Raw genomic sequence first — 10170 nt, forward strand, 5'->3', positions numbered from 1 at the left:
AGTGTAAAGTGTGAAAAAATATTCTTAACCAAGGAAGGTCACGGTTTAGATTTTTCACAAAGTATATACAAAGAATACAGAACTGGAACAAAGTATCGCTCTTATGTAAGACGTCTACAATATAATTAAAGTTAAATTAAACATAAATATTACTTATTTGTTTTAATTAATTTTATGATAGGTTAACTACCCATATATTAGTGCTGGGACATCAAATCAGAAATTGATTCAGATTAATTAAATAATGTGATTATATTTTCTTTTGTATAAATCAATGAAATTCTTTAGGTGCTATGTTTTTTATCTGACTCTTACACTGATCACCAAATCAAAATGGTATCAAATGTCTCAAACAGATTTTTTTTCATTAATTGCCATCAGTTTGCAGAATTTTAGTTCTGTATATAACAGAGGTATCTGAAAGACATACATTAGCAAAAATAAAGAGAGGAATAGAAAAATCAAGTACTGCTTTCAGAGCACTGTATTTTATTCTAAGGCAATAAAATAATTGAAAAACACCCAAGGAGTTCAATGTTGGACACTCAAAGCTGATAATTTCTAGGTCAATAGCATTCTGGAGGTGTTTAGAAATGCACACCAACTGTCAGATACAGAGCATATGTGTCACGGTTTAAAGCTGGGCCGGCTATTAAACCTGCGGCAGATGCTCTCTGTTATCCCCCCCCCCTCCCCCCAGAGGGAAAGGGAAAGGGAAAAGGGAGAGAGACTTCTGGGTTGGAAAGTTAAAACAGTTTTAATAAACTATAATAATGAAAAAGAGTATAATAACAATAATAGAAATAATCAAATATATACAAATATATATACAAAACCAAGATTGAGCTCCCCTGAAGTCAGCCACGTCACCACCGGCACTGCAGGGCAGGCTCCGGGAAGGCCCACGCTGGGCCTAGCGACGGTCGAGAGCTGGATTCAGGGATGCACGGATCGGGATCGGGGGCAGCAGGAAAACAGACGGAGTCCTCCTTGGACACCGGCCATAGCAGAAAGAGAGCGAGACCCTCGTGATCCCCCCGCTTTATACTGAGAATGACGTGTATGGGATGGAATACCCTCGTTGGTCAATTTTGGGTCACCTGCCCTGTCCGCTCCCCCCTGCAGCTGCGACCCCCCTTCGGCTCTTCACTCGTAAGCAGTGAGGAATTCAGCAGTGACCTTGGTTTCTCTCAAGAACAAGTACAGCAAGAGCCTTTCTGCACAACATCCCTACCGGTGCCTCAGTGATAACTACAAACTTCGAGCGTTATCAGTCCTGGAAGCAGACACTGTCTGCGAAAACATGCAGTTAGTTTCAGAAAGTGCAGTTACTTAGAGGAGACTTAGCTGAAAGTAAAAATCACTGAAAGGAAAATCGGCCTGGTTTAGGCCAAACCAGGACAATATGTTAGGATAGAAACATATCTACTGAGAGATTAGCACAGAAATTATTTTTTTGTGTGTTTTGATCATGCACTAAGAGAACTGAATGAGAACAACCACAAGAACACATCTAAAAATGTATTTGACCAGTCTTTGTCACCAAAGCATTATATGTAAAAACAAACCAATCAATGATGTGATAAGTCACATTTCTGCTGGCAGGAGGGAAGAGAAACAGAGAACTATTCTGTTACAGTCATGGGTAATAACTTTGGGAGATGCTCAAGAAACATAGAGTCTTAGGAAATACAAAAAATGATATGAAGAAGATAGAAGGTTGATACATTGCACTACACACCTTTTTGAAAACTAAGACATTTATTTTTGTGATATTTTGTGATTTGTGTTCCCTTTATAGAACACAACATATTTTCCTACTTGAGTGAAAAACTGTACCCAGATTTGTGTTTTGGGAATATATATAGCTTTCTTATGACTTACTTCTGCAGACCTTACTTGAGCAAAATGTCATTTGACTTCCAAAACCTTTTACCAACAGCAGGGTCAAGCCTTTTACATTAAACAATTTGACAAGTTTTATATTGTCTCTTGTAAACCATTTTTTTTATTATGAGATGTTTTAGTACAGTCTGAGGAAAGCAGGTATTAATGCAGAAGCAGACTCTATTTCATACCTGAGATTAACCTTGTCCTCCAAGTTTGTAATCACAGTTGCTGTTTCACAGTTCCGGTAAAATTACATTGTCAAATGGCTTTACTTTTAATGAAACATTTTGCTACTCCCTTTATTATGAAAATGAAACCAAAGAAACCATTTTTTTCCCCATAAGATCTTGCTGGTATATCTCATTTTTCTCTGACCAGTTTCCCCAATGTTAAACTCAGTGTCATAAATCTCTGTTTCCATTTTAAAAAGAGATAAGTGATCAAATCAGTTGTTGCTCGTGAATAGGAAAGTAATTTCAATATAAAGCAGCCAATAAGAGAACTTTCTGGTCAGCATAATTCTTATGGATACAATAACGTATGATTTATGAAACAACTAAACCAAAATAGATGACATGATTTTGAATAAGCAATAATATTATTGTTTGAATATGCTTGTGATTCTTCAGCAAATGTATAGTTTTTTAATATTATGAGAGTTATTGTACTCACTTTATAATATAAATTACAAAAGAGTCAGCCGTTCTTTTTGTTATCACCAAAGATGCTTGGTTTATGATATTTTATAAAAATATCACATGTAATTTAAAAAGTGGCATTTCACAAAAAAATTTACAATTATGTACTGCTATGATTCTAGTATGTCAGTACCTCTCCCTAAAGGAAACTCAGAATGGAATTTATAAAGAAACCAGAACTCCCACATGTCCACATTCTAGTACAGTTTTAATTTTTAATTGTGACACCTGAGCTTTTCTGCTACTTTCAATTATTTTTATTCTTTTTTTTTTTAATAAGGTGTCCTTCAAACAAACACATGCATGATTAAAGGTCCATTTATTATATTTTATAGTATGTTTCTTACAATTTATATCTGCAGATCAGGACTAGACAGCAAAGACTGAAAATCTACAGAAAACACAAAGTTTGCTCAGCATTGTTTGAGATAGAGATACATCATCATTACAGTTTGAGGGAATTTGTTCTTTTTTGGCTACCCACTTGATGAAAACTGGAACAACTTTTGTCTAAAAAAAGAATTGGGCAGTTGTTCCAATTCTTACAATGTAGGCAAAGACCTAAGAAGAAAAACCATTAGGCAGAGTACAGTAAGAACTATAGATTAGCATTTATTGACTTTATTTTAGGGCTAATTAGTAGGGACCATTAGTGCTTTTTTGGGAACTAAAGGTAGAATATTATTTCCACCTTCAGACTTGAACTAGAGAAGGACTTTCAGAGTTGTAATGTATTTATACTCATGTTTACATGAGTCACAAGTTTTTTTAAGTCACTGTTTTTTTAAGAGATTCAGCTCCTAAAACCTTGTGATTACACTAGGCTGTATTTCCTTTCTTAAGTAAATTGCCAGCTTTGTATGAGAATACAGATATAAAAACTACTTGATTAAAAATCGCAAGTACAAAAACTCAATATTCATTATTATTTTAAATCTCATGACTGTTTTCTCAATTTCCTGATTAGACTCAAAAGCTGACTTATGGTATTATTCATAATAAAACATTTTTTGTCACACTTCAGAGTGAGTTTTTCAGAGGTTTGGAATGCACAAATATCCAATCATAAAGAGACATACCTCTTTATTGAATATTGCCACTGTGTATCGCTTTAGGAGATCTCTCAGTATTATTGCTTGAGATGAGACACTTCAGAATCAACACCGCAAGACTGCTGAATCTAAAAGCAGTAATGAACATGCTACTGAAGAACAGGGTGTCAGTTTCTGTTCCCTCTGATATTTATGAATGTTATTCATTGAATATAATAAAACCATCATCATTAAGAAAGACTCAGGTTTCCTTTTGTTTGTTTTTTCTCTAGTCTCTGAAAGCTTTTTGGTTATATGGCAACACAATGATACAGTAGGCTTAGCAAAGATAGGATGAGGCCTTAAACTTATCCTCTGGGTGGATAGATCTCTTTCTTCTGACCATGGAGGAAGCCTTCATGATTAGTTTAGGTTAGGAACTTTTTTAGAAAGCTTAAGTCTAAACATAACAACCGGTTATGGGTATGTCCTATAATTTGAATCAAAAGATGAGTTTAAAACCCTATTCAAGGTCATATGTTTGACTTTAACACAGTCTAGAAACATTTATAGTCAGTTACAGTTATGAAATGTTGAGGAAGATAACACCCTCAGGTGTTAGTTTCTAATTTACAACTAAGACCTAGAGAATAACTGTTAGTTTTCTCTAGTTTGCTAACTTGTTTCTCTTGAAAAAAGTGCTTAAATGGTCAGTTCCAAATCTCAGTTACTGATCACTGAATAACAGATTAAAAGTGGCAAGAAAGATACACCTCTCAGCTAAATGAACTTTGGTGTATAGCTCTGCTTCAGTTTTTTCATATACACATAGCAAGAGTAGTCTAATCAGTATGAGAGCCACCACCTTTCTTCCAAAGTGCTTGCACTTGGAGTTATCTCACGCAAGAGTGTTTTTTCTGTGGGGATACTCAGAGCATTATGCCTTGGGTGTTTCAGCATTGTATTTGAAGACATGGCTCTTGTTTTTAGTACTGAATTCTGTCTGACTGTGTTACAGCAAAAAACTTCTTTATTAATATGGAAAATCTATAAAGATAAAAATTCGAAACAGAGTATTGGAAATTAAAGTTTTGTTCCTGCATGTGAGAAAAGTTGATATTTCAAGTGTAAAATTCACTTTGTAAAGTCCTTCATTTTAAAAAATATCCTGCTGGAGGAACATAAAGCTCTTCAATATTTTGCTGCCTTAAGTTGAAAAAATTGAGTATGGGATTTTCTTTGTTGTTCAAATGTATTTGAGCTTTTAATCTGATTTCAGTTATGCTTTCCTTGCTTTGAAAAATGTTTGCAAAATGATAGTTTTACATGTTAAAATACACTAAAATAACATAGATGTTGGCTCAAGAAATAGCTTTTGGTTTGTGTTTTATAAAGTCTTAATTCGTGTGGCTTTATTTATTTGAAATTAGAACTTACTGTACATGTCAAGTCCTAGGAGAAGCTACAGATTTTACAAGCAGAGTAACGAAAATGTGTTCCAGGTCCTCTCTGAAGTATGTACAATAGGTTCAGAACATCTTAAGAATTTAAAAAAAAAATTCTGTCATCAATACAATATAATGGAAAATTAGTCTAGTCTAGTCTGCTTAGTAACCATATAGAGAGAGTTAGGGTTGGGTCAAATTTTAGGTACTACCATCAGGGGACATAATCATACCTTTTTGATTCAACTATTTCTGATGGAATGAAAAAATAATAATTTGCTAGGAACTATATGGGATAGTGATAGAACTGCTTTCACTGACTCTATTTTTTCTGCTTGTAAAAGTTTTATTCAGCTGCTAGGAATGTTAGAAAGTGTTGCAAGTTGAGCTGACATTTGCTGTTTGTGCTTGTGAATAACTATGCGTAAAGATGTGTCCATGGTACTCTATGGACAGGGTCCTGTGAGAAGTACAGCATAATGACACCCTCCCTAAAAGTTAAAAAAAACCCAAAACAACAAAAAAAACCCCACCCAGTTTTGAAGATCACATTGGAAAAGAAATGACTTTTCAGTAAAGATTATTTCTCCTCCTTTGCTCTCGTTACTGATTCAGGACACGTTGAGGGAAGGAAAAGAGTTGTCCAGCAGATCCTGTAGACGAAGACTAGCAGTATGTTTTGTCTGTTTAGGCTTCATTCCCACACAGCAAAAAAAACCGCACCTTTAAGAAAACCCAAACCTGACTGCACTCTGGTTTCAAAATTCTTTGCTTCTACAGTTAGAAAATATATTCTACTTATTCCTTAGAGTTAATTTAGAGTACCTGTGAGTAGTGTGTTGAGATTACTCTAGGAAAATCTACTAATAGCTTTATTATTCCATCTGGTGTAAATGACAAGAAGAAGAAGAAGAAGAAGAAAAAGAAGAAGAAGAAGAAGAAGAAGAAGAAGAAGAAGAAGAAGAAGAAGAAGAAGAAGAAGAAGAAGAAGAAAAAGAAGAAGAAGACGAAGTTGTTTAAGTTCCTCTACTTTGTTATTGATTACCAAAAATACCAGAAAAATCATCACTAAAAAGTATACTTGTGATTAATAAAGCAAATATATATAACAAGCTATTATAAATCAATAGCAGCAATCAATATTATAGCAGCAATCAATTATAGCAACAATAATAGCAGCAATCAAGTATATATATAATATTACAGGTAACTACAAACTCATCACTAGTGAAGCAAACATCAATATTTTAGGAACAGATATACTTATGATAGATTACCTTTTATATATATATATATATGTATGGAATTAAGCAGATTCCAGAAGGGGACCCAACCATCGCAGAAAAGGGAGAACAAACCAAACAGACCCCAGAAGTGGGCTCAGAGGGGTACTAATAAAATAATAGACACTGTCTCACTTCAAAGATTATCTCCGCCACAGAGTTTGGAGTCAGACAGGCATCTCCAGCGAGGGTCCAAGGCCTTGTGTAAAGCTTGTGCAGAACTGTTTAGGAAAGGGAAAAGTACACACAGGATGGGAAGTCATCAGAGAGAGAAGCTTCATCTGGGTAAAAATAAAGTCTCTTTTATAGGACAGAGACATAAAGAGGCTACTCCAACCTCCCCTGTTATGGGCAGGGACATCTTTCACTATATTAGGTTTCTGAGAGCCCCATCCAGCCTGACTTTGAACACTTCCAATGATGGGGCATCCACAACTTCTCTGGACAACATGTTCCAGTGTCTCACCACCCTCATTGTAAAAGATTTCTTCCTTATATCCAATTTAAATCTACCCTCTTTGAGTTTAAAACTGTTGTCCGCTGCCCTGTCACTACAGGCCTTGGTAAATGTCTCTCTCCATCTTTCTTATAAGCCCCCTTTAAGTACTGAAAGGCCACAACGAGGTTTTCCCGGAGCCTTGTCTTCTCCAGGCTGAAAAACCCCAACTCTCTCAGCCTTTCTTCATAGGAGACGTGTTCCAGCCCTCTGATCACTTTCATGGCCCTCCTCTGGACCCACTCCAACAGGTCCATGTCTGTCTTGTACTGGGGGCGCCAGAGCTGGATGCAGTGCTCCAGGTGGAGTCTCATGAGAGCAGGGTAGAGGGGGAGAATCACCACCTTCAACCTGCTGGCCACGCTTCTTTTGATGCAGCCCAGGATATGATTGTATTTCTGGGCTGTGAGCACACGTTGTCAGCTCATGTCCAATTTTTCATCCACCAGTAGCCCCAAGTCCTTCTCCCCAGGGCTGCTCTCACAGAATCACAGAATCAGTCAGGTTAGAAGAGACCTCTGGGATCATAGAGTCCAACCATTGCCCCTACACCACCATGTCAACTAGACCATGGCACTTAGTGCCATGTCCAGTCTTTTCTTAAACACATCCAGAGATGGTGACTCCACCACCTCCCTGGGCAGCCCCTTCCAATGTCTAATGACCCTTTCTGAGAAGAAATGCTTCCTAATGTCCTACCTGAACCTCTCCTGGCGAAGCTTGAGGCTGTGTCCTCTTGTCCTATCGCTAGTTGCCTGGTAGAAGAGGCCAACTCCCACTTCACTACAACCTCCCTTCAGGTAGTTGTAGACTGCAATAAGGTCACCTCGGAGCCTCCTCTTCTCCAGGCTAAACAACCCCAGCTCCCTCAGCCGTTCCTCGGAGGTCAGACCCTCCAGACCCTTCACCAGCTTGGTCGCCCTCCTCTGGACTCGCTCCAACACCTCAACATCTTTCTTGAAGTGCGGGGCCCAGAACTGAACACAGTACTCAAGGTGCGGCCTCATCAGTGCTGAGTACAGACGGACGATCACTTCCCTGGACTGGCTGGCTACACTATTCTTAATAGAGGCCAGGATGCCATTGGCCTTCTTGGCCACCTGGGCACACTGCTGGCTCATATTTAGCCGGCTGTCGATCAGCACCCCCAGGTCTCTTACTCCGGGCTGCTTTCTAACCACTCTTCCCCCAGTCTGGAGTGCTGCATGGGGTTGTTTTGGCTGAAGTGTAAGACCTGGCACTTGTTCTTGTTGAACCTCATGCCATTGGTCTCGGCCCATCTATCTAACCTGTCCAGATCCCTCTGTAGGGCCTTCCTACCCTCCAGCAGATCGACACTCCAACCCAGCTTGGTGTCATCTGCAAATTTGCTGAGGGTACACTAGATCATCTATAAAGATATTGAACAGCACCGGCCCCAGAACTGAGCCCTAGGGAACACTGCTAATGAGCGGCTGCCAGCTGGACTTTGCCCCATTCACCACCACTCTCTGGGCTCGGCCATCCAGCCAGTTTTTAACCCATTTAAGAGTCCACCCATCCAAGCCCCGGGCAGCCAGTTTGTCTAGAAGGATGCTGTGGGAGACAGTGTCAAATGCCTTACTGAAGCCTAGATAGACTACATCCACAGCCCTGCCCTCATCTACTAAGTGGGTCACTTGGTCATAGAAGGAGATCAGGTTGGTCAAGCAGGACCTGCCTTTCATGAATCCATGTTGGCTGGCCCCAATGCCCTGATTGTCCTGCATGTGCTGTGTAACGGCACTCAGGATGTTCTGTTCCATCACCTTGCCTGGCACCGAGGTCAGGCTGACAGGCCTATAGTTCCCTGGATCGTCCTTCCGACCCTTCTTGTAGATGGGCATTACATTTGCTAATTTCCAGTGAGCTGGAACTTCTCCAGTTAACCAGGACTGCCGGTAGATAATTGAGAGTGGTTTGGCAAGTTCATTTGCCAGTTCCTTATCTCAATCCATTCATCCCCTAGTCTGTATGGATACTGGAGACTGGCTTGACCCACATGGAGGTTCTTGCATTGATCCTTGTTGAACTTTATGAGGTTCACATGGGCCCACTCCTCAAGCTTGTCAAGGTCCATTTGGGTGGTATCCCTTCCCTCTAGCTCATCAATGGCACCACTCAGCTTGGTGTCATCCCCAAACTTGCTCAGGGTGTACCCCATCCCACCATTTATGTCATTGACTAAGGTATTAAATAGTATTGGTCCCAGTACGGACCCTTGAGGGACACTACTCCTCATAGGTTTCCACTTAGACATTGAGCCGTTGACTGCAATTCTTTGGATGCCTCCATACAGCCAGTTCCTTATCCGTCTAACAGACCATCCATCAAACCCATATCTCTCCAACTGAGCAGCAAAAATGTTGACGGGGACCATATCAAAAGCCTTACAGAAGTCCAGGTAGATGAAATGCATAGCTTGTCCACTGATACAGCCACTCCAGAGTAGAAGGCCACTAGATTAGTCAGGCACAATTTAACCTTGGTGAAGCCATGTTGATTGTCTCTAATCACCTCCCTACCTTCCATATGTTTTGACATGTCTTTCAGGAGGATCTGTTCCATGATTTTACCAGACACAGAGGTGAGGCTGATTTACTTTGCCATCTTAAATGCGTATATCAACTATTGCTTTGCATCATGTAACTTATATTTACTTCCAACCTGCTGGCATTGTGTCTTTGTAAAGATTTTACACTTGATCGTGGTTTTTAAATTGTTTCCTCACTCTTTTCCTTTTGAGTATATATCTGGTTCAACCTGTGATTCTCATCCTCTAGTATTTTAACAGATTTTTTTCTAACATTAAGCTTTCCTCTTTTAGTATTTATTCTTTCTTTTTATTTTATTTTTTTACTCAAATCTAAGCTGAAGTATTTGTTTTTTTCTGACTAGAGCAACAGGCTTTTCAAATAGACTCTCCTCTTTACCTTAATTTAAAAACACGTAAATTGACAAAAGAATATATTTTACACTCATTTTTACCTTAAAAGAAGATTACATACTAATTTTTAATTATGCATCAGTACGATGCACCATAATTGTGTAGAGTGTGTTTAGCTTGAAAGAGCAACAGAATTTAAGATCCTTGCTTATTATCCCTGAAACTTCTAGTCCACTCTTATTTTTTGGTTCCTGAAGTACTTGTCACTGTTCATGCAGAAAGAAAACAAAGCAAAAATTTCTTCTGTATGCAGCAAGCAACTATATAAAGGACACAGTAGAATGGTATCATACTCTGAATGGATGCATTTTACTTAAAACATTTTTTTGTCAATTTTTATAAACTGTTATTGACCATCTTAA

This window comes from Nyctibius grandis, chromosome 2 (assembly GCF_013368605.1).
Source record: "Nyctibius grandis isolate bNycGra1 chromosome 2, bNycGra1.pri, whole genome shotgun sequence".
Lineage (NCBI taxonomy): Eukaryota > Metazoa > Chordata > Aves > Nyctibiiformes > Nyctibiidae > Nyctibius > Nyctibius grandis.